Raw genomic sequence first — 23,878 nt, 5'->3', positions numbered from 1 at the left:
TTTAATAGATATGCAGTCCCACTTACTAGGAAAGACTCCTTTAATTTTCGCAGGAGATTTTAATTGTGTTTTACAGAGGAAAGATAGGAAAGGGGCAGGGGAGGATTTTAAAAAGGACAAGACTACAGTTTTACTGCAAAATATAATAAAAGATTTTAGACTGACTGACGTTTTCAAATCCATGCATCCCAACAATGTGGGCCACACCTGGTTCAGTGGTGATGGCACCAGAGCTTCCCGCATTGATTATATTTTTACCAGAGACTGGTCTTTATTGGATGCCAGATTAACCCCACTTTTCTTTTCTGATCACACTATGCTATCTTGCACCCTATCACTTCCTCCCGGTTTGACAACAGGTAGAGGTCTGTGGAAGCTAAACTGCTCCCTGTTGGAAGACCTGGAGATAGTAAAAGAATACAGGGAGCAGTACAGCAATTGGCAGACCCTACAAGACTTCTATGATTCAAGAGCACAGTGGTGGGAGATGGTGAAGGGAAAGACCAAGACTTTTTTTAGATGGGCAGGGAAAAAGAAAAAAGGAAAAGAATATAGACAAATGGTGGGACTGCAAAAGAGGCTACAACGCTACTTTCATCTTTTTAATCAGGGGTTCGACTTTAAGGATGAAATAAAAGACGTCAAAAAGGAAATGTCTGAATTGGCAGAAGTTAAAAGTAGAGGAATTATTCTGAGAAGTAAAGAAAAGGAAATAGAGCAGGGAGAGAAATGTACACGATACTTTTTTAAGAAAATACTTAATAGAGGTGGAGCAATGGTGAAATTGAGAAACAAAGAAAGAGAAATGATGACAGACACAAATGGTATTTTAACAGTAGTAGAAAGTTTTTATGAGGAACTCTATGGAAAAAAGGTAATTGATGATGGTATTTTAAATGAAACACTAACCTTTATAGAGAAAACTGTAAAAGATAGTGCAGGTCTGACAAATGATTTTAACCTCCTTGAGATGGACAAAAGCTTAAAAAATTTTAAAAACGGGAAATCCCCTGGAGATGACGGACTCCCTCTAGAATTTTATCTGACCTTTTGGGACATTTTAAGACAAGACTTACTGGCTGTTTTTAATGACTTTGATAACCTCGACCGACTTCCAGACAGTTTTAGAATGGGTATAATGACACTTTTACACAAAAAAGACGACAAGACAGATTTAAAAAACTGGCGTCCTATAACCCTTTTAAACTTTGACTGTAAACTTTTTAGTAAACTTTTATCAACACGAATGTCAAGAGTTTTAGCAGAATTGATCAACCCGGATCAAGCCTGCGCCGTCCCTGGGAGAAAGATCACGGACAGCCTCGTACTGATAAGAGATGCCATCTGTTATGCGAGAGACAGAAATATTCGGCTGATAGTTTTAAACCTAGATTTTGAAAAAGCATTTGACAGAGTCTCGCACCATTACTTGTTTCAAGTATTGGGGAAAATGGGCTTTCCTGGGAGATTCTTAGCTTGGGTGGGATTGCTGTACAGGGACATAACCAGCAGAATCCTAGTTAATGGGAACCTTTCAAAAGCGATAGATATACGCAGCGGTGTCCGTCAGGGCTGTCCGTTATCTCCTCTCCTGTATGTGGCTTGCATCGAACCCCTAGCGCAGGTCTTGAGAACGGACAAGTGGATAACGGGACTGACCATACCCGGGACCGGAGGACTGACTGCAAAGACTGTTTTATATATGGATGATGTTAACCTTTTATGCACTGACGTTTTATCAATACAGAGGACCATGGACTTGACAGACTGGTTTGGGAAAGCGTCTGGAGCTAGACTGAACAGAGAAAAGACCCAGGCACAGTTCTATGGCCCATGGGAACCTAGCAAGACTGTTGGACTGGACATCACTATTAAAAAGACAGACTTAAAAATACTGGGCATAAAATTTGACAGAGACGGGGGAGGGAGTGGAAATTGGCATGATGTGATGGGAAAAGTGAGGAAAAAATTGGGGTTCTGGGGACTGAGACAGCTGACAGTTGAAGGGAAGGTTTTAATTCTAAAAGCGGTGATTTTACCACTGTTCTTATTGTTATGTTCTGTTTTTTTCCCCCCTAGATTCTTTCTTGTATCTCTGGACCGGTCCATGTTTTATTTCCTGTGGGGGTCCAAGTGGGAGAGGCTAAAAAGAGGAATTATGAAGAAAGCACCAAAAAATGGAGGAAAAGGCGTACCGGACCCTCACTTGTTTTTAGGAGCCAAATACACTGCACTACACCTAAAGTATGCCCTGACCCCATCCAGACAAGACAAAACAGCAGCCATGGCCCGGTTCTGGGTGGGGTCTTTTTTAAGATCCATCAATATTTTACCAACAGACTTGACAACACCACTTGCATTTGACCAACCCCCTGCATACACTCATATAAAAAAGTTTTTAAAGAATTTTAATTTGGAAAAAGAAAGAGTGACTGTTTTAACCAACCACCGCTCTATCCTCTCCCTTGTGCAGGAACGGGAACAAGTGTGTCCAGTGCGCGGGCTCACTCTAGGTGAAGCCCAAAAGGTTTGGCGAAATGTATCCCACTCAGCTCTTCATAACCGACACCGAGACCTGGCTTGGATGGCTGCCCATGAGATCCTCCCGGTCAGGGCCGTGATGCACTCCCGAGGCATGTCAGAGAATCCCATCTGCCCGCGGCCCGGGTGTGGCGCGCCCGAGACCGTGAGGCACGCCCTCTGGGAGTGCAGTTCTGTGAGGGACCTGTGGGCAACAGCTGGCCCCCAGCAATTCCCGTACCTGCCAGTAGGGGGGGTCCCAGACTACCCTATGGGGAGAGGAGGGGTGAGCCAAGATGAAACACCAGCTAAAACACCATCAAAGCTATGGCTCACCATCCTCTGTATCAAAGACGCCATTTGGACCTCCAGAAACCTACTGGTAGGGAAGCGCATGCAGGTGTCCCTCCACGCCACCATCCAGCTGGCTAAGTCAAGGCTGCAGGATTACACCGCATGTCGCCATTCGGATGTGGGGGTCAGAGCTTCACAGGAAAAGGTCCCCATAGCCACGAGCCCTGACTGCCCGTAGATGCCCCCCAACATCTTAGGTGGAGCAGCGGCGCCTCGGTTCAAGAGGATCTCCTCCGGGCCCAGAAGGGTTGGGTCCTTGGGACTGGTTCTGAAGAGCTGAGTGGAGGTTTAAAATGGTTATAAGGACATACCCACTCCTGTACAATGGAAGAGAGAGCTTTTAAACTCTGTTTTTTTTTTTATTTTATTTTTTTATTGTTTTATCGGTATATTTATTCTATATTTTACCTTTTTTATTCATACCTTACTTAATTTTTTATTTTTAACAGAATGCTTTTCTTTTACTTAAAAAAAGTATATGTACTGTATATGTATATATGTATACGTGTATGTATTTATATATATATGTGTGTGTATGTGTATGTATATATATATATATATATGTACATGGGCAAATGGAACTGTTTTATCGCTTCAAAAACAAAAGAACAAAGAACAAAAAAGCATGTGAACATTCTGTAAAAATGATATGATGTATAAATGAATGAAATGGCACAATAAAAATATGTCAAAAGAAAAAAATCTGTTCTTATCAGTTTAATATCTGATACGTGCCCTACCCGGGCACCATATATTAAATTGATTTTTGGAACTGGGAGATGGAAGAGGGGCTTGCTCCGTCCACTCCACGCATCGACCCGGTATTGCAGTACTTCTGGGAACGGTGCACCCCCAAAAACTGTGTTCAATGAAAGAGATGTTTTAGTCTTGTGTGGCAGCAGGTGTTAATGGAAGTAACGTATATTGCTGTGTATGGGTGCTTTAAAGGTGTTGTAGGTGATCATATGCTATACAGGTAATGGTGGTGTGAGAGGGAAAAAAAAACAACAACTCTGTTCTTATCTCGTTTAACATCTGATTCGTCCACTATCCGGTGACCGCGTATGAAATTGATTTTTGGCTCATGGATCCGGAGCATGAAAACAACATCATCCACAACAACAACAGCAAAAGAGCCCGACTCTGCAGGTTTTTGATGTCTCTCTCTTATCTCTTGGAGTTTTTACGAATGAGCTGATGAGTTGAATCAGGTGTGTGTTTGATTGTCCGACCGTTGGTGAGGATTGCGGAGAGGGACACGGTGCCTCTGACGGGAGGCCTGGGAATTCATACTTACCTGGCAGGGGAGACACCATGATCAGGAAGGTGGTTCACCCAGGGCGAGGCTCGGCCATTGCACTCCGGTTGTGCTGACCCCTGCGAATTCCCCAAATGTGGGAATCTCGACTGCATAATTTATGGTAGTGGGGGACTGCGTTCGCGCTCTCCCCTGGACACACTGGTTAAAAGAGCAGATTGTTCGAGTTCCTCTTCTTCTGGTAGTTAACGACCTAGGAAGTCCAGGGAATTGAACTGCAGTGGTTGATCGAGAGATGTAAAACTCTCAACCTAGGACCAGTCTGCAAAAGTAGGGCTGTTTTTTAGTTTTTTTTTTCATCATTCTTCAAATAATCTCCATTATTCAACCAGCGCTTTTATTGGCAGCAGTGGTCCTAGAAGCAAAGTTGTTCCGAATGAGGAGTTCTATCATGTGGTATGAATACCTTGTGCATGTGTGAAAAATCACCTGACATACAGTCGCCTATGGCCGTATTCATGTTGTTGTTTTTACTGTTTACAGCGCCACCAAGTGGCCAGTCGCCACATCCCTTTTCACCTGAGCACAGGCTTAGCCCGTGCACAGGTGTACCGACTTGGGTGTAATTGTCTCATTCCGTTGGAGAGTTATGGCCATTTAAGTAAAGCCCGCCTCGCCCACTCCCAACGTTTTGGCGTCCCGTCGCCAACGTGAATCGAAATTCCGACTTTTTTTCCCATCGCTGTCGGCAATCAGACTCCAGGGAATCTTTCTGCACCGGTTTGGGTCAGATCGGGCGAAAGACCTAGGACTAGTGTGCAAAAGTAGCTTTTTCACAAAATCCCAAATACCCGAAAATCTCGCCAGCGCAACCATCGAATCCGAGGCCTGCGTCTTGTTCGGCCCGAGCCAAGGATTCCGGTGATGTAAGACACTTGGGTCTGCGACGGACGGTTCAGGAGTTACGAGGCATTTCGTACTTCTGATCGCTGCAGCGCCACCTTGGGGCCGATTGGGCCGAGCCTTGGTGATGTTGTAGACCGGGCGGGTACTACCATCCCTCAAGAGTTTCAAGTCTCTACGACGTACGCTTTGGTCTGCCCGCTCACTTTTAGGGCAGAATGTTTGTTGGTCCAAAATCCCAGGTTGCACTCCAAAGTGTCGTGTTGTGCGCTCTGCTGTGATCCATTTTCGGTGTCAACAGTCAAGCTGAGCTTGCATTGCTGTGAGCTGAGCTTGTTTGCTGGCGACCTTTAGACCCTCTCGCCACGGCCCAGGTGGGCGTGGCCTTTGACGGCTCCCCCGCCTCTGCGTCATTGTGTCATCGCTTCTCGGCCTTTTGGCTAAGATCAAGTGTCTGGTCCTAGGGTAGAGACAGCGATCGCCTCTTGGAGGTTTTTCCGGCTTGGGTCCTTCAGTGACTTGAGCCCCAAACTTTTGAGAGGTACATTGATCCAGCTGCTTTTATTCCGGTTCTGTTTTAAGGTAAGACCTTTTTATCTATTTATTTATTATTTATTTATTTATTGTTTTTTAAAGTTTTAGGCTGTTGGTGTCTCCACCATGTCGGCTGCCCGTGCCGGCATGAGGAGGCACCACAGCGTGCGTTTTTTATTCAAAGAAGTTGAGGGGAAGCTCCTGGGGATGTCACGTCTTGACTTCTCCAGGAAGCTGATCCAAAAAACTCTAAATTTTAAACCTGATGATCTGAATTGCATCGTGACTCTGCCCCTGAACAAAGGATTTGATGTTAGTTTTAGAGCGGTTTCCCACCTGAATGATTTCTGGCACAGATTTGAAGTAGCTAAATCCCAGCTGTCCATGTTTACTGTTGAAAAGCTCTCTGACAACACACTTAAAACTGTGATTGTTAGAATGTTTAATGAGACAGTGACTGGGGAGGACATTTGTGTCTGGCTGGGCAGATTTTGCACAGTTCGAAGCCAGCCAGTCAAGGTTTTAGATGAGGATGGTATTTGGACATGCTCCTGGCGAATTCCCATTAAACAATGGGAAGACGCTGGGGGCTACCAGGGCCTGAAGCATCTGCCTTCTATGATTGTGTTGGGTGAGAACAGAGGCTACATTCACTACCAGGGTATGCCCAAATTATGTAGAAAATGTGGAAAGTTTGGGCACTTAGCTGAAGCATGCCAGGAAATGATATGTGGGAAATGCAGAGAAATTGGTCATACTTTTGAAGAGTGTACCAATGGCAGGCGGTGCAACCTCTGTGGGGAGTCATCCCATCTCTACAGAGATTGCCCTAAAAGTTTTGCCAACAAACTGAAAGGCAACAAAATGGCCGCCCCACATGTGGAACAAACAAAAGAGCAAAGGAAGGAGGAGGCGGTCCCTGAGGTTTTGGCGGGAAATTCTATTTCCCAGCCAGCCTCAGGGAGTGGGCAGGAGGAAGGAAGTGGGGCGGCCACAGGGGCGGAGTCAAGTTTTAACAGCGAACAGAGTGAGGAAGCCGTTCCCCAACAAGAGAGAAGTGAAAACAAAATGGAGGAGGAGGAGGAGGATGCAACGGCTTCCTCACTCTACACCGTATCGGAGGTTAGTGTGGTGGATAGTGGGGGTGAATCCGAGGGTTCACTCCCCAATGCTCAGGTGCAAAAAAGGTCTGCGAGATCTCCTCTGCTTCAAACAGAGGAGAAAAGGCTGCGGGCATCGCATCGGCTAGATAGTTCCTCTTCGTTAGATCTAGACCGTATGTGGCCCGCAGAATCTCCCAATGAAGTCTCCTTTTTGCACGTTAAGCTTAGAACATCGTCACCGAAGGAGCCACAAGAGGTTCTCTCTGTGGACTCTGAGGCGGCGAGCATTTGCCCTCCTGATCCCAGTTTTTCTGGGGAAAGGGAGAAGCAAGTGCTACATGACATAACATGATTTTAATGTAACTTTCTGCAGTCTTTTGGTTTTATCCTTCTATTAATGCTTGTATTTTTAACCATACTGCTCATGGCCCTCACTATCTCTACAATCAATGTGAGAAGTGTGAGGTGTACTTTGCGAGCACAGAGTGTGTTATCCTTTTTAAAAACTTTTAAGTCAGATGTGTTTTTATTGCAAGAATGTGGTTTGCCCTTTTTAACAAATTACAGGAAGTGGGAGGAGATTTGGACCCCAGGATTTTCCATTTGGAGTGGGTCCAATTTTAACAAAAATGACGGTGTTGCTATTTTAATAAAAAATCCCAACCTTTTGGTGAAGGGCAGCACTGTGGTGAGGGACGGGCGGGCAATTTTAGCAAATCTGACTTTTTTAGGTAAGGATCTTAACATTTTAAATATGTATGGTTTTACTGAAAAAAATAACAGGTATGAGCTTTTAGAAGACTTGCAACCCCACATGCTAGGCAGGGCTCCCCTAGTGGTAGCAGGGGATTTTAATTGTGTATTATCAAAAAAGGACAGAAGGAGGGTAGGAGAGGATTTTAAGGTCGACAAGACATCGGTTTTATTACAAAATATAGTCAAAGATTTTAAGTTAGTTGACTGTTTTAAAACAATGCATCAAAGAGAGGAAGGCTTCACCTGGTTCAGTGGTGACGGTGCCAGAGCCTCTCGAATTGACTATATTTTTACCAGGGACCTCCCGCCGACCGATGCTACATTGACCCCCCTCTTTTTTTCCGACCATATGATGCTGTCTTGCACTCTTTCACTCCCCACGGGTGTGACTGCAGGGGGAGGGCTGTGGAAGCTGAACTGTTCCCTATTAGAGGACGAGGAAGTGGTTAGTGAGTATAGGGAGCAGTTCAGCCAATGGCAGACCCTCCAGGACTTTTACGACTCACGTGCACAGTGGTGGGAGATGGTGAAACAAAGGACAGGACGGTTTTTTAAACAAATTGGAAAGGAAAAAAAGAATAAAGAAAAAAGACGCATGATGGGGTTGCAAAAAAGACTGCAGAGATATTTTAACCTTTTAAACAATGGATTGGATTTTACAAATGAAATAAAAGAAGTAAAGAAAGAAATGTCAGATCTGTCTGAAACAAAGAGCAAAGGTGTCATTTTAAGATGTAGAGAAAGGGAGTTAGAGGAAGGAGAGAAGTGTACCAGGTATTTTTTTAAAAAGACAATAGCTCGGGGAGGGTCGATCAATATTTTAAAAACTTTTAGAGGGGGGGAAGTAAATACAACTGACCTGATTTTAGGGGAAATTGAAAGTTTTTACAGTAATTTATACGGCACTAAAGAGGTACACAATGGCATCTTAGAGGAAGTTTTAGGGTTTTTAGATAAAAAAGTTAAGAGTCCAGATGTGCTTTTATCCCAGGATTTTAATCTTTTAGAATTGGAAAAAGCTTTAAAGGGTTTTAAGAAGGGGAAGTCCCCGGGCATGGACGGACTCCCCTTTGAGTTTTATCTGACTTTCTGGGACATTTTAGCACATGCCTTACTTACAGTTTTTAAAGAATTTGAGACTCTTGACAGACTTCCAGACAGCTTTAGAGTAGGGATAGTTACATTACTGTACAAAAAAGGAGACAAGACTGACTTGAGAAACTGGCGACCAATCACTCTTTTAAATTATGATTGTAAACTTTTTAGTAAGATTTTAGCTACACGCATGTCGACTGTTTTAGAGGACGTAATCCACCTGGATCAAGCTTGCGCTGTGCCCGGCAGGAAGATCACGGACAGCCTGGTACTGATCAGAGACGCCATCTGTTATGCGAGAGACAGAAACATTAGGCTTGTAGTCCTAAATTTAGACTTTGAAAAAGCTTTTGATCGGGTCTCGCACCAGTACCTCCTTCAGGTACTGCAAAAAATGGGCTTTCCAGAGAGGTTTATAGCTTGGGTGGGACTGCTGTATGAGGGCTTAAGCAGCAAATTTCTTGCAAATGGGCATCTTTCCAAAGCTGTAAATATCCACAGCGGTGTCCGTCAGGGGTGTCCTTTATCTCCCCTTCTGTATGTGGCTTGTATTGAGCCACTGGCACAGATCTTGAGAAGGGATAAATGGATTAAAGGACTAGATATCCCAGGAACTGGTGGACTGACGGCGACCTGCGTTTTATATATGGATGACGTGACCCTTTTAGCGACTGACTTTTTATCAGTACGAAGAGCAATGGACTTGACTGACTGGTACGGTCGGGCCTCGGGCGCCAAGCTTAACAGGAGTAAGTCCGAGGCCCTGCTCTTCGGGCCGTGGGGCGACGTGGACACAGGAGGACTAGATTTGGATTTTAAAGAAAAGGATTTGAAAATTTTAGGAGTAAAATTTGACAGGGAGGGTGGAGGACCAGGAAACTGGACTGACATGTTAGGGAAAGTCAGACAAAGACTGGGCTTTTGGGGACTAAGACAACTGACGTTAGAAGGCAAGATTTTAATTTTTAAAGCAGTGATTTTACCACTAATTTTACTTGTCTGTTCTGTTTTTAGTCCCCCAAGACGATTCCTGGCTAAGTTGGAGAGGGCGGTATTTTATTTCCTGTGGGGGTCCAAGTGGGAACGAATCAAGAGGGAGGTCGTTAAAAAGAAAAAAGAGAATGGCGGGAAAGGCCTCCCAGACCCCCACCTGTTTTTAGGCAGCCGCTTTGCCGCCCTCCATATCCAGTATGCACTGACCCCATCCAGAGAACACAAGACAGCAGCCATGACCCGATTCTGGATGGGGTCATACCTAAGAAGTTTGAAAATTTTACCCATTGATCTTAAAAGTCCAGTGTCTTTTAATTTGTCAAAAGAGCATAGTTTTATTAAGAAATTTTTAAAGAAATATCTTTTAGAAACAAATGATGCCACTGTTTTAACTAATCACAAGTCTCTCGTCTCTCTTGTGCAGGATCGAGAATCGGTGAGTCCAGTTCCAGGCCTCACACTAGGTGAGGCCAAAGACGTTTGGAGGAACGCAGCCCACCCAGCTCTCCAGAACAGGCTTAAGGACCTGTCGTGGATGGTGGCTCATGAGATCCTCCCGGTCAGGGCGGTCATGCACTCCAGAGGCATGGCCAAAAACTCCACCTGCCCACGGTCCGGATGTGGTTCCCCGGAGACCGTTCAACATCTGCTCTGGGAGTGCGGCGCTGCGCGGGACCTGTGGGCCAAGACAGGCCCCCTGTTTTTCCCGTGCCTGCCAGCGGGTGGGGCCCAGGTGGACTATAAGCTCGCCATCCTGGGGGTGGGTCAGGGCTTGAAGGAGTTGACACCACCAACGTTTGCCTCGCTCTGGCTCACCCTCAACCACATCAAGGATGCCATCTGGGTCACCAGAAACCTGCTGGTGGGGAAACGCGTGACGGTCCCCCTCCACGCGTGCGAGCAGAGGATAACATCAACGCTGCAGGGTGGGCCGCACGTCGTTATTCGGATGGGGGGGCCGAGGTCACACGGAGAAGGTCCCGGCCGCCACCGTACCTGGCCGCCCGTAGATGCACCCTCACCACTCTGGCTACGGGAACAGCGGGCCAGCGGGCCGGAGGAGAGGGGATCTCCGCTGGGCACTGGAAGCGAGGAGTCTGGGGCCTGTTCTGGAGACCTGGAGTGAATGGACATTCTTGATAGGGACTCACCCTCGATCCTGTACAAGAGATGTTTTATTTGGCATATTTTATTGTTTTATTGTTTTATATTTGCATTCCTATTTTATTTTAATCCATTTTACCTTTACTTTAAAACAACACACAACATACATGGACTTTTACACAACACATCAACATAACTGATTTTTAACTGTAACTTATGTCCTTTTTGTTGTTTTAAGATATGTGCAAAAATGTGATTTTATAAGGAAAAAATGGATATTGAAAGAATGGAATGAAACAATGTGACAATAAACTTTTTTCGAAAGAAAAAAAATCTGTTCTTATCAGTTTAATATCTGATACGTGCCCTACCCGGGCACCATATATTAAATTGATTTTTGGAACTGGGAGATGGAAGAGGGGCTTGCTCCGTCCACTCCACGCATCGACCCGGTATTGCAGTACTTCTGGGAACGGTGCACCCCCAAAAACTGTGTTCAATGAAAGAGATGTTTTAGTCTTGTGTGGCAGCAGGTGTTAATGGAAGTAACGTATATTGCTGTGTATGGGTGCTTTAAAGGTGTTGTAGGTGATCATATGCTATACAGGTAATGGTGGTGTGAGAGGGAAAAAAAAACAACAACTCTGTTCTTATCTCGTTTAACATCTGATTCGTCCACTATCCGGTGACCGCGTATGAAATTGATTTTTGGCTCATGGATCCGGAGCATGAAAACAACATCATCCACAACAACAACAGCAAAAGAGCCCGACTCTGCAGGTTTTTGATGTCTCTCTCTTATCTCTTGGAGTTTTTACGAATGAGCTGATGAGTTGAATCAGGTGTGTGTTTGATTGTCCGACCGTTGGTGAGGATTGCGGAGAGGGACACGGTGCCTCTGACGGGAGGCCTGGGAATTCATACTTACCTGGCAGGGGAGACACCATGATCAGGAAGGTGGTTCACCCAGGGCGAGGCTCGGCCATTGCACTCCGGTTGTGCTGACCCCTGCGAATTCCCCAAATGTGGGAATCTCGACTGCATAATTTATGGTAGTGGGGGACTGCGTTCGCGCTCTCCCCTGGACACACTGGTTAAAAGAGCAGATTGTTCGAGTTCCTCTTCTTCTGGTAGTTAACGACCTAGGAAGTCCAGGGAATTGAACTGCAGTGGTTGATCGAGAGATGTAAAACTCTCAACCTAGGACCAGTCTGCAAAAGTAGGGCTGTTTTTTAGTTTTTTTTTTCATCATTCTTCAAATAATCTCCATTATTCAACCAGCGCTTTTATTGGCAGCAGTGGTCCTAGAAGCAAAGTTGTTCCGAATGAGGAGTTCTATCATGTGGTATTAATACCTTGTGCATGTGTGAAAAATCACCTGACATACAGTCGCCTATGGCCGTATTCATGTTGTTGTTTTTACTGTTTACAGCGCCACCAAGTGGCCAGTCGCCACATCCCTTTTCACCTGAGCACAGGCTGAGCCCGTGCACAGGTGTACCGACTTGGGTGTAATTGTCTCATTCCGTTGGAGAGTTATGGCCATTTAAGTAAAGCCCGCCTCGCCCACTCCCAACGTTTTGGCGTCCCGTCGCCAACGTGAATCGAAATTCCGACTTTTTTCCCCATCGCTGTCGGCAATCAGACTCCAGGGAATCTTTCTGCACCGGTTTGGGTCAGATCGGGCGAAAGACCTAGGACTAGTGTGCAAAAGTAGCTTTTTCACAAAATCCCAAATACCCGAAAATCTCGCCAGCGCAACCATCGAATCCGAGGCCTGCGTCTTGTTCGGCCCGAGCCAAGGATTCCGGTGATGTAAGACACTTGGGTCTGCGACGGACGGTTCAGGAGTTACGAGGCATTTCGTACTTCTGATCGCTGCAGCGCCACCTTGGGGCCGATTGGGCCGAGCCTTGGTGATGTTGTAGACCGGGCGGGTACTACCATCCCTCAAGAGTTTCAAGTCTCTACGACGTACGCTTTGGTCTGCCCGCTCACTTTTAGGGCAGAATGTTTGTTGGTCCAAAATCCCAGGTTGCACTCCAAAGTGTCGTGTTGTGCGCTCTGCTGTGATCCATTTTCGGTGTCAACAGTCAAGCTGAGCTTGTATTGCTGTGAGCTGAGCTTGTTTGCTGGCGACCTTTAGACCCTCTCGCCACGGCCCAGGTGGGCGTGGCCTTTGACGGCTCCCCCGCCTCTGCGTCATTGTGTCATCGCTTCTCGGCCTTTTGGCTAAGATCAAGTGTCTGGTCCTAGGGTAGAGACAGCGATCGCCTCTTGGAGGTTTTTCCGGCTTGGGTCCTTCAGTGACTTGAGCCCCAAACTTTTGAGAGGTACATTGATCCAGCTGCTTTTATTCCGGTTCTGTTTTAAGGTAAGACCTTTTTATCTATTTATTTATTTATTTATTGTTTTTTAAAGTTTTAGGCTGTTGGTGTCTCCACCATGTCGGCTGCCCGTGCCGGCATGAGGAGGCACCACAGCGTGCGTTTTTTATTCAAAGAAGTTGAGGGGAAGCTCCTGGGGATGTCACGTCTTGACTTCTCCAGGAAGCTGATCCAAAAAACTCTAAATTTTAAACCTGATGATCTGAATTGCATCGTGACTCTGCCCCTGAACAAAGGATTTGATGTTAGTTTTAGAGCGGTTTCCCACCTGAATGATTTCTGGCACAGATTTGAAGTAGCTAAATCCCAGCTGTCCATGTTTACTGTTGAAAAGCTCTCTGACAACACACTTAAAACTGTGATTGTTAGAATGTTTAATGAGACAGTGACTGGGGAGGACATTTGTGTCTGGCTGGGCAGATTTTGCACAGTTCGAAGCCAGCCAGTCAAGGTTTTAGATGAGGATGGTATTTGGACATGCTCCTGGCGAATTCCCATTAAACAATGGGAAGACGCTGGGGGCTACCAGGGCCTGAAGCATCTGCCTTCTATGATTGTGTTGGGTGAGAACAGAGGCTACATTCACTACCAGGGTATGCCCAAATTATGTAGAAAATGTGGAAAGTTTGGGCACTTAGCTGAAGCATGCCAGGAAATGATATGTGGGAAATGCAGAGAAATTGGTCATACTTTTGAAGAGTGTACCAATGGCAGGCGGTGCAACCTCTGTGGGGAGTCATCCCATCTCTACAGAGATTGCCCTAAAAGTTTTGCCAACAAACTGAAAGGCAACAAAATGGCCGCCCCACATGTGGAACAAACAAAAGAGCAAAGGAAGGAGGAGGCGGTCCCTGAGGTTTTGGCGGGAAATTCTATTTCCCAGCCAGCCTCAGGGAGTGGGCAGGAGGAAGGAAGTGGGGCGGCCACAGGGGCGGAGTCAAGTTTTAACAGCGAACAGAGTGAGGAAGCCGTTCCCCAACAAGAGAGAAGTGAAAACAAAATGGAGGAGGAGGAGGAGGATGCAACGGCTTCCTCACTCTACACCGTATCGGAGGTTAGTGTGGTGGATAGTGGGGGTGAATCCGAGGGTTCACTCCCCAATGCTCAGGTGCAAAAAAGGTCTGCGAGATCTCCTCTGCTTCAAACAGAGGAGAAAAGGCTGCGGGCATCGCATCGGCTAGATAGTTCCTCTTCGTTAGATCTAGACCGTATGTGGCCCGCAGAATCTCCCAATGAAGTCTCCTTTTTGCACGTTAAGCTTAGAACATCGTCACCGAAGGAGCCACAAGAGGTTCTCTCTGTGGACTCTGAGGCGGCGAGCATTTGCCCTCCTGATCCCAGTTTTTCTGGGGAAAGGGAGAAGCAAGTGCTACATGACATAACATGATTTTAATGTAACTTTCTGCAGTCTTTTGGTTTTATCCTTCTATTAATGCTTGTATTTTTAACCATACTGCTCATGGCCCTCACTATCTCTACAATCAATGTGAGAAGTGTGAGGTCTACTTTGCGAGCACAGAGTGTGTTATCCTTTTTAAAAACTTTTAAGTCAGATGTGTTTTTATTGCAAGAATGTGGTTTGCCCTTTTTAACAAATTACAGGAAGTGGGAGGAGATTTGGACCCCAGGATTTTCCATTTGGAGTGGGTCCAATTTTAACAAAAATGACGGTGTTGCTATTTTAATAAAAAATCCCAACCTTTTGGTGAAGGGCAGCACTGTGGTGAGGGACGGGCGGGCAATTTTAGCAAATCTGACTTTTTTAGGTAAGGATCTTAACATTTTAAATATGTATGGTTTTACTGAAAAAAATAACAGGTATGAGCTTTTAGAAGACTTGCAACCCCACATGCTAGGCAGGGCTCCCCTAGTGGTAGCAGGGGATTTTAATTGTGTATTATCAAAAAAGGACAGAAGGAGGGTAGGAGAGGATTTTAAGGTCGACAAGACATCGGTTTTATTACAAAATATAGTCAAAGATTTTAAGTTAGTTGACTGTTTTAAAACAATGCATCAAAGAGAGGAAGGCTTCACCTGGTTCAGTGGTGACGGTGCCAGAGCCTCTCGAATTGACTATATTTTTACCAGGGACCTCCCGCCGACCGATGCTACATTGACCCCCCTCTTTTTTTCCGACCACATGATGCTGTCTTGCACTCTTTCACTCCCCACGGGTGTGACTGCAGGGGGAGGGCTGTGGAAGCTGAACTGTTCCCTATTAGAGGACGAGGAAGTGGTTAGTGAGTATAGGGAGCAGTTCAGCCAATGGCAGACCCTCCAGGACTTTTACGACTCACGTGCACAGTGGTGGGAGATGGTGAAACAAAGGACAGGACGGTTTTTTAAACAAATTGGAAAAGAAAAAAAGAATAAAGAAAAAAGACGCATGATGGGGTTGCAAAAAAGACTGCAGAGATATTTTAACCTTTTAAACAATGGATTGGATTTTACAAATGAAATAAAAGAAGTAAAGAAAGAAATGTCAGATCTGTCTGAAACAAAGAGCAAAGGTGTCATTTTAAGATGTAGAGAAAGGGAGTTAGAGGAAGGAGAGAAGTGTACCAGGTATTTTTTTAAAAAGACAATAGCTCGGGGAGGGTCGATCAATATTTTAAAAACTTTTAGAGGGGGGGAAGTAAATACAACTGACCTGATTTTAGGGGAAATTGAAAGTTTTTACAGTAATTTATACGGCACTAAAGAGGTACACAATGGCATCTTAGAGGAAGTTTTAGGGTTTTTAGATAAAAAAGTTAAGAGTCCAGATGTGCTTTTATCCCAGGATTTTAATCTTTTAGAATTGGAAAAAGCTTTAAAGGGTTTTAAGAAGGGGAAGTCCCCGGGCATGGACGGACTCCCCTTTGAGTTTTATCTGACTTTCTGGGACATTTTAGCACATGACTTACTTACAGTTTTTAAAGAATTTGAGACTCTTGACAGACTTCCAGACAGCTTTAGAGTAGGGATAGTTACATTACTGTACAAAAAAGGAGACAAGACTGACTTGAGAAACTGGCGACCAATCACTCTTTTAAATTATGATTGTAAACTTTTTAGTAAGATTTTAGCTACACGCATGTCGACTGTTTTAGAGGACGTAATCCACCTGGATCAAGCTTGCGCTGTGCCCGGCAGGAAGATCACGGACAGCCTGGTACTGATCAGAGACGCCATCTGTTATGCGAGAGACAGAAACATTAGGCTTGTAGTCCTAAATTTAGACTTTGAAAAAGCTTTTGATCGGGTCTCGCACCAGTACCTCCTTCAGGTACTGCAAAAAATGGGCTTTCCAGAGAGGTTTATAGCTTGGGTGGGACTGCTGTATGAGGGCTTAAGCAGCAAATTTCTTGCAAATGGGCATCTTTCCAAAGCTGTAAATATCCACAGCGGTGTCCGTCAGGGGTGTCCTTTATCTCCCCTTCTGTATGTGGCTTGTATTGAGCCACTGGCACAGATCTTGAGAAGGGATAAATGGATTAAAGGACTAGATATCCCAGGAACTGGTGGACTGACGGCGACCTGCGTTTTATATATGGATGACGTGACCCTTTTAGCGACTGACTTTTTATCAGTACGAAGAGCAATGGACTTGACTGACTGGTACGGTCGGGCCTCGGGCGCCAAGCTTAACAGGAGTAAGTCCGAGGCCCTGCTCTTCGGGCCGTGGGGCGACGTGGACACAGGAGGACTAGATTTGGATTTTAAAGAAAAGGATTTGAAAATTTTAGGAGTAAAATTTGACAGGGAGGGTGGAGGACCAGGAAACTGGACTGACATGTTAGGGAAAGTCAGACAAAGACTGGGCTTTTGGGGACTAAGACAACTGACGTTAGAAGGCAAGATTTTAATTTTTAAAGCAGTGATTTTACCACTAATTTTACTTGTCTGTTCTGTTTTTAGTCCCCCAAGACGATTCCTGGCTAAGTTGGAGAGGGCGGTATTTTATTTCCTGTGGGGGTCCAAGTGGGAACGAATCAAGAGGGAGGTCGTTAAAAAGAAAAAAGAGAATGGCGGGAAAGGCCTCCCAGACCCCCACCTGTTTTTAGGCAGCCGCTTTGCCGCCCTCCATATCCAGTATGCACTGACCCCATCCAGAGAACACAAGACAGCAGCCATGACCCGATTCTGGATGGGGTCATACCTAAGAAGTTTGAAAATTTTACCCATTGATCTTAAAAGTCCAGTGTCTTTTAATTTGTCAAAAGAGCATAGTTTTATTAAGAAATTTTTAAAGAAATATCTTTTAGAAACAAATGATGCCACTGTTTTAACTAATCACAAGTCTCTCGTCTCTCTTGTGCAGGATCGAGAATCGGTGAGTCCAGTTCCAGGCCTCACACTAGGTGAGGCCAAAGACGTTTGGAGGAACGCAGCCCACCCAGCTCTCCAGAACAGGCTTAAGGACCTGTCGTGGATGGTGGCTCATGAGATCCTCCCGGTCAGGGCGGTCATGCACTCCAGAGGCATGGCCAAAAACTCCACCTGCCCACGGTCCGGATGTGGTTCCCCGGAGACCGTTCAACATCTGCTCTGGGAGTGCGGCGCTGCGCGGGACCTGTGGGCCAAGACAGGCCCCCTGTTTTTCCCGTGCCTGCCAGCGGGTGGGGCCCAGGTGGACTATAAGCTCGCCATCCTGGGGGTGGGTCAGGGCTTGAAGGAGTTGACACCACCAACGTTTGCCTCGCTCTGGCTCACCCTCAACCACATCAAGGATGCCATCTGGGTCACCAGAAACCTGCTGGTGGGGAAACGCGTGACGGTCCCCCTCCACGCGTGCGAGCAGAGGATAACATCAACGCTGCAGGGTGGGCCGCACGTCGTTATTCGGATGGGGGGGCCGAGGTCACACGGAGAAGGTCCCGGCCGCCACCGTACCTGGCCGCCCGTAGATGCACCCTCACCACTCTGGCTACGGGAACAGCGGGCCAGCGGGCCGGAGGAGAGGGGATCTCCGCTGGGCACTGGAAGCGAGGAGTCTGGGGCCTGTTCTGGAGACCTGGAGTGAATGGACATTCTTGATAGGGACTCACCCTCGATCCTGTACAAGAGATGTTTTATTTGGCATATTTTATTGTTTTATTGTTTTATATTTGCATTCCTATTTTATTTTAATCCATTTTACCTTTACTTTAAAACAACACACAACATACATGGACTTTTACACAACACATCAACATAACTGATTTTTAACTGTAACTTATGTCCTTTTTGTTGTTTTAAGATATGTGCAAAAATGTGATTTTATAAGGAAAAAATGGATATTGAAAGAATGGAATGAAACAATGTGACAATAAACTTTTTTCGAAAGAAAAAAAATCTGTTCTTATCAGTTTAATATCTGATACGTGCCCTACCCGGGCACCATATATTAAATTGATTTTTGGAACTGGGAGATGGAAGAGGGGCTTGCTCCGTCCACTCCACGCATCGACCCGGTATTGCAGTACTTCTGGGAACGGTGCACCCCCAAAAACTGTGTTCAATGAAAGAGATGTTTTAGTCTTGTGTGGCAGCAGGTGTTAATGGAAGTAACGTATATTGCTGTGTATGGGTGCTTTAAAGGTGTTGTAGGTGATCATATGCTATACAGGTAATGGTGGTGTGAGAGGGAAAAAAAAACAACAACTCTGTTCTTATCTCGTTTAACATCTGATTCGTCCACTATCCGGTGACCGCGTATGAAATTGATTTTTGGCTCATGGATCCGGAGCATGAAAACAACATCATCCACAACAACAACAGCAAAAGAGCCCGACTCTGCAGGTTTTTGATGTCTCTCTCTTATCTCTTGGAGTTTTTACGAATGAGCTGATGAGTTGAATCAGGTGTGTGTTTGATTGTCCGACCGTTGGTGAGGATTGCGGAGAGGGACACGGTGCCTCTGACGGGAGGCCTGGGAATTCATACTTACCTGGCAGGGGAGACACCATGATCAGGAAGGTGGTTCACCCAGGGCGAGGCTCGGCCATTGCACTCCGGTTGTGCTGACCCCTGCGAATTCCCCAAATGTGGGAATCTCGACTGCATAATTTATGGTAGTGGGGGACTGCGTTCGCGCTCTCCCCTGGACACACTGGTTAAAAGAGCAGATTGTTCGAGTTCCTCTTCTTCTGGTAGTTAACGACCTAGGAAGTCCAGGGAATTGAACTGCAGTGGTTGATCGAGAGATGTAAAACTCTCAACCTAGGACCAGTCTGCAAAAGTAGGGCTGTTTTTTAGTTTTTTTTTTCATCATTCTTCAAATAATCTCCATTATTCAACCAGCGCTTTTATTGGCAGCAGTGGTCCTAGAAGCAAAGTTGTTCCGAATGAGGAGTTCTATCATGTGGTATTAATACCTTGTGCATGTGTGAAAAATCACCTGACATACAGTCGCCTATGGCCGTATTCATGTTGTTGTTTTTACTGTTTACAGCGCCACCAAGTGGCCAGTCGCCACATCCCTTTTCACCTGAGCACAGGCTGAGCCCGTGCACAGGTGTACCGACTTGGGTGTAATTGTCTCATTCCGTTGGAGAGTTATGGCCATTTAAGTAAAGCCCGCCTCGCCCACTCCCAACGTTTTGGCGTCCCGTCGCCAACGTGAATCGAAATTCCGACTTTTTTCCCCATCGCTGTCGGCAATCAGACTCCAGGGAATCTTTCTGCACCGGTTTGGGTCAGATCGGGCGAAAGACCTAGGACTAGTGTGCAAAAGTAGCTTTTTCACAAAATCCCAAATACCCGAAAATCTCGCCAGCGCAACCATCGAATCCGAGGCCTGCGTCTTGTTCGGCCCGAGCCAAGGATTCCGGTGATGTAAGACACTTGGGTCTGCGACGGACGGTTCAGGAGTTACGAGGCATTTCGTACTTCTGATCGCTGCAGCGCCACCTTGGGGCCGATTGGGCCGAGCCTTGGTGATGTTGTAGACCGGGCGGGTACTACCATCCCTCAAGAGTTTCAAGTCTCTACGACGTACGCTTTGGTCTGCCCGCTCACTTTTAGGGCAGAATGTTTGTTGGTCCAAAATCCCAGGTTGCACTCCAAAGTGTCGTGTTGTGCGCTCTGCTGTGATCCATTTTCGGTGTCAACAGTCAAGCTGAGCTTGTATTGCTGTGAGCTGAGCTTGTTTGCTGGCGACCTTTAGACCCTCTCGCCACGGCCCAGGTGGGCGTGGCCTTTGACGGCTCCCCCGCCTCTGCGTCATTGTGTCATCGCTTCTCGGCCTTTTGGCTAAGATCAAGTGTCTGGTCCTAGGGTAGAGACAGCGATCGCCTCTTGGAGGTTTTTCCGGCTTGGGTCCTTCAGTGACTTGAGCCCCAAACTTTTGAGAGGTACATTGATCCAGCTGCTTTTATTCCGGTTCTGTTTTAAGGTAAGACCTTTTTATCTATTTATTTATTTATTTATTGTTTTTTAAAGTTTTAGGCTGTTGGTGTCTCCACCATGTCGGCTGCCCGTGCCGGCATGAGGAGGCACCACAGCGTGCGTTTTTTATTCAAAGAAGTTGAGGGGAAGCTCCTGGGGATGTCACGTCTTGACTTCTCCAGGAAGCTGATCCAAAAAACTCTAAATTTTAAACCTGATGATCTGAATTGCATCGTGACTCTGCCCCTGAACAAAGGATTTGATGTTAGTTTTAGAGCGGTTTCCCACCTGAATGATTTCTGGCACAGATTTGAAGTAGCTAAATCCCAGCTGTCCATGTTTACTGTTGAAAAGCTCTCTGACAACACACTTAAAACTGTGATTGTTAGAATGTTTAATGAGACAGTGACTGGGGAGGACATTTGTGTCTGGCTGGGCAGATTTTGCACAGTTCGAAGCCAGCCAGTCAAGGTTTTAGATGAGGATGGTATTTGGACATGCTCCTGGCGAATTCCCATTAAACAATGGGAAGACGCTGGGGGCTACCAGGGCCTGAAGCATCTGCCTTCTATGATTGTGTTGGGTGAGAACAGAGGCTACATTCACTACCAGGGTATGCCCAAATTATGTAGAAAATGTGGAAAGTTTGGGCACTTAGCTGAAGCATGCCAGGAAATGATATGTGGGAAATGCAGAGAAATTGGTCATACTTTTGAAGAGTGTACCAATGGCAGGCGGTGCAACCTCTGTGGGGAGTCATCCCATCTCTACAGAGATTGCCCTAAAAGTTTTGCCAACAAACTGAAAGGCAACAAAATGGCCGCCCCACATGTGGAACAAACAAAAGAGCAAAGGAAGGAGGAGGCGGTCCCTGAGGTTTTGGCGGGAAATTCTATTTCCCAGCCAGCCTCAGGGAGTGGGCAGGAGGAAGGAAGTGGGGCGGCCACAGGGGCGGAGTCAAGTTTTAACAGCGAACAGAGTGAGGAAGCCGTTCCCCAACAAGAGAGAAGTGAAAACAAAATGGAGGAGGAGGAGGAGGATGCAACGGCTTCCTCACTCTACACCGTATCGGAGGTTAGTGTGGTGGATAGTGGGGGTGAATCCGAGGGTTCACTCCCCAATGCTCAGGTGCAAAAAAGGTCTGCGAGATCTCCTCTGCTTCAAACAGAGGAGAAAAGGCTGCGGGCATCGCATCGGCTAGATAGTTCCTCTTCGTTAGATCTAGACCGTATGTGGCCCGCAGAATCTCCCAATGAAGTCTCCTTTTTGCACGTTAAGCTTAGAACATCGTCACCGAAGGAGCCACAAGAGGTTCTCTCTGTGGACTCTGAGGCGGCGAGCATTTGCCCTCCTGATCCCAGTTTTTCTGGGGAAAGGGAGAAGCAAGTGCTACATGACATAACATGATTTTAATGTAACTTTCTGCAGTCTTTTGGTTTTATCCTTCTATTAATGCTTGTATTTTTAACCATACTGCTCATGGCCCTCACTATCTCTACAATCAATGTGAGAAGTGTGAGGTCTACTTTGCGAGCACAGAGTGTGTTATCCTTTTTAAAAACTTTTAAGTCAGATGTGTTTTTATTGCAAGAATGTGGTTTGCCCTTTTTAACAAATTACAGGAAGTGGGAGGAGATTTGGACCCCAGGATTTTCCATTTGGAGTGGGTCCAATTTTAACAAAAATGACGGTGTTGCTATTTTAATAAAAAATCCCAACCTTTTGGTGAAGGGCAGCACTGTGGTGAGGGACGGGCGGGCAATTTTAGCAAATCTGACTTTTTTAGGTAAGGATCTTAACATTTTAAATATGTATGGTTTTACTGAAAAAAATAACAGGTATGAGCTTTTAGAAGACTTGCAACCCCACATGCTAGGCAGGGCTCCCCTAGTGGTAGCAGGGGATTTTAATTGTGTATTATCAAAAAAGGACAGAAGGAGGGTAGGAGAGGATTTTAAGGTCGACAAGACATCGGTTTTATTACAAAATATAGTCAAAGATTTTAAGTTAGTTGACTGTTTTAAAACAATGCATCAAAGAGAGGAAGGCTTCACCTGGTTCAGTGGTGACGGTGCCAGAGCCTCTCGAATTGACTATATTTTTACCAGGGACCTCCCGCCGACCGATGCTACATTGACCCCCCTCTTTTTTTCCGACCACATGATGCTGTCTTGCACTCTTTCACTCCCCACGGGTGTGACTGCAGGGGGAGGGCTGTGGAAGCTGAACTGTTCCCTATTAGAGGACGAGGAAGTGGTTAGTGAGTATAGGGAGCAGTTCAGCCAATGGCAGACCCTCCAGGACTTTTACGACTCACGTGCACAGTGGTGGGAGATGGTGAAACAAAGGACAGGACGGTTTTTTAAACAAATTGGAAAAGAAAAAAAGAATAAAGAAAAAAGACGCATGATGGGGTTGCAAAAAAGACTGCAGAGATATTTTAACCTTTTAAACAATGGATTGGATTTTACAAATGAAATAAAAGAAGTAAAGAAAGAAATGTCAGATCTGTCTGAAACAAAGAGCAAAGGTGTCATTTTAAGATGTAGAGAAAGGGAGTTAGAGGAAGGAGAGAAGTGTACCAGGTATTTTTTTAAAAAGACAATAGCTCGGGGAGGGTCGATCAATATTTTAAAAACTTTTAGAGGGGGGGAAGTAAATACAACTGACCTGATTTTAGGGGAAATTGAAAGTTTTTACAGTAATTTATACGGCACTAAAGAGGTACACAATGGCATCTTAGAGGAAGTTTTAGGGTTTTTAGATAAAAAAGTTAAGAGTCCAGATGTGCTTTTATCCCAGGATTTTAATCTTTTAGAATTGGAAAAAGCTTTAAAGGGTTTTAAGAAGGGGAAGTCCCCGGGCATGGACGGACTCCCCTTTGAGTTTTATCTGACTTTCTGGGACATTTTAGCACATGACTTACTTACAGTTTTTAAAGAATTTGAGACTCTTGACAGACTTCCAGACAGCTTTAGAGTAGGGATAGTTACATTACTGTACAAAAAAGGAGACAAGACTGACTTGAGAAACTGGCGACCAATCACTCTTTTAAATTATGATTGTAAACTTTTTAGTAAGATTTTAGCTACACGCATGTCGACTGTTTTAGAGGACGTAATCCACCTGGATCAAGCTTGCGCTGTGCCCGGCAGGAAGATCACGGACAGCCTGGTACTGATCAGAGACGCCATCTGTTATGCGAGAGACAGAAACATTAGGCTTGTAGTCCTAAATTTAGACTTTGAAAAAGCTTTTGATCGGGTCTCGCACCAGTACCTCCTTCAGGTACTGCAAAAAATGGGCTTTCCAGAGAGGTTTATAGCTTGGGTGGGACTGCTGTATGAGGGCTTAAGCAGCAAATTTCTTGCAAATGGGCATCTTTCCAAAGCTGTAAATATCCACAGCGGTGTCCGTCAGGGGTGTCCTTTATCTCCCCTTCTGTATGTGGCTTGTATTGAGCCACTGGCACAGATCTTGAGAAGGGATAAATGGATTAAAGGACTAGATATCCCAGGAAC

General features: G+C 45.6%; 4 non-coding genes and 2 pseudogenes across 4 annotated transcripts; all 6 read left to right on the top strand.

Annotated features, from left to right (window-relative positions):
• Positions 1-3,543: 3,543 nt before the first annotated feature.
• LOC143727419 (U2 spliceosomal RNA) lies at positions 3,544-3,729 on the top strand. Its single transcript, XR_013199484.1, has one exon. It is a non-coding gene; the product is annotated as a U2 spliceosomal RNA (small nuclear RNA).
• Positions 3,730-4,163: 434 nt separating this feature from the next.
• Positions 4,164-4,327, top strand: LOC143726749 (U1 spliceosomal RNA). Its single transcript, XR_013198981.1, has one exon. It is a non-coding gene; the product is annotated as a U1 spliceosomal RNA (small nuclear RNA).
• Positions 4,328-10,929: 6,602 nt separating this feature from the next.
• On the top strand, positions 10,930-11,106 carry LOC143727348 (U2 spliceosomal RNA; annotated as a pseudogene).
• A 434-nt stretch (positions 11,107-11,540) lies between these two features.
• Positions 11,541-11,704, top strand: LOC143726747 (U1 spliceosomal RNA). The gene has a single exon (XR_013198980.1). It is a non-coding gene; the product is annotated as a U1 spliceosomal RNA (small nuclear RNA).
• A 6,595-nt stretch (positions 11,705-18,299) lies between these two features.
• Positions 18,300-18,476, top strand: LOC143727347 (U2 spliceosomal RNA; annotated as a pseudogene).
• A 434-nt stretch (positions 18,477-18,910) lies between these two features.
• LOC143726746 (U1 spliceosomal RNA) lies at positions 18,911-19,074 on the top strand. Its single transcript, XR_013198979.1, has one exon. It is a non-coding gene; the product is annotated as a U1 spliceosomal RNA (small nuclear RNA).
• Positions 19,075-23,878: the final 4,804 nt, after the last annotated feature.

The sequence above is a fragment of the Siphateles boraxobius genome, unplaced genomic scaffold, assembly GCF_051911475.1.
Source record: "Siphateles boraxobius isolate OS27281-9 unplaced genomic scaffold, OSU_SipBor_1 77, whole genome shotgun sequence".
Classification (NCBI taxonomy): Eukaryota; Metazoa; Chordata; class Actinopteri; order Cypriniformes; family Leuciscidae; genus Siphateles; species Siphateles boraxobius.
The sequence above is the reverse complement of the archived record's forward strand: the minus strand, read 5'-3'. Positions and strand labels throughout refer to the sequence as shown.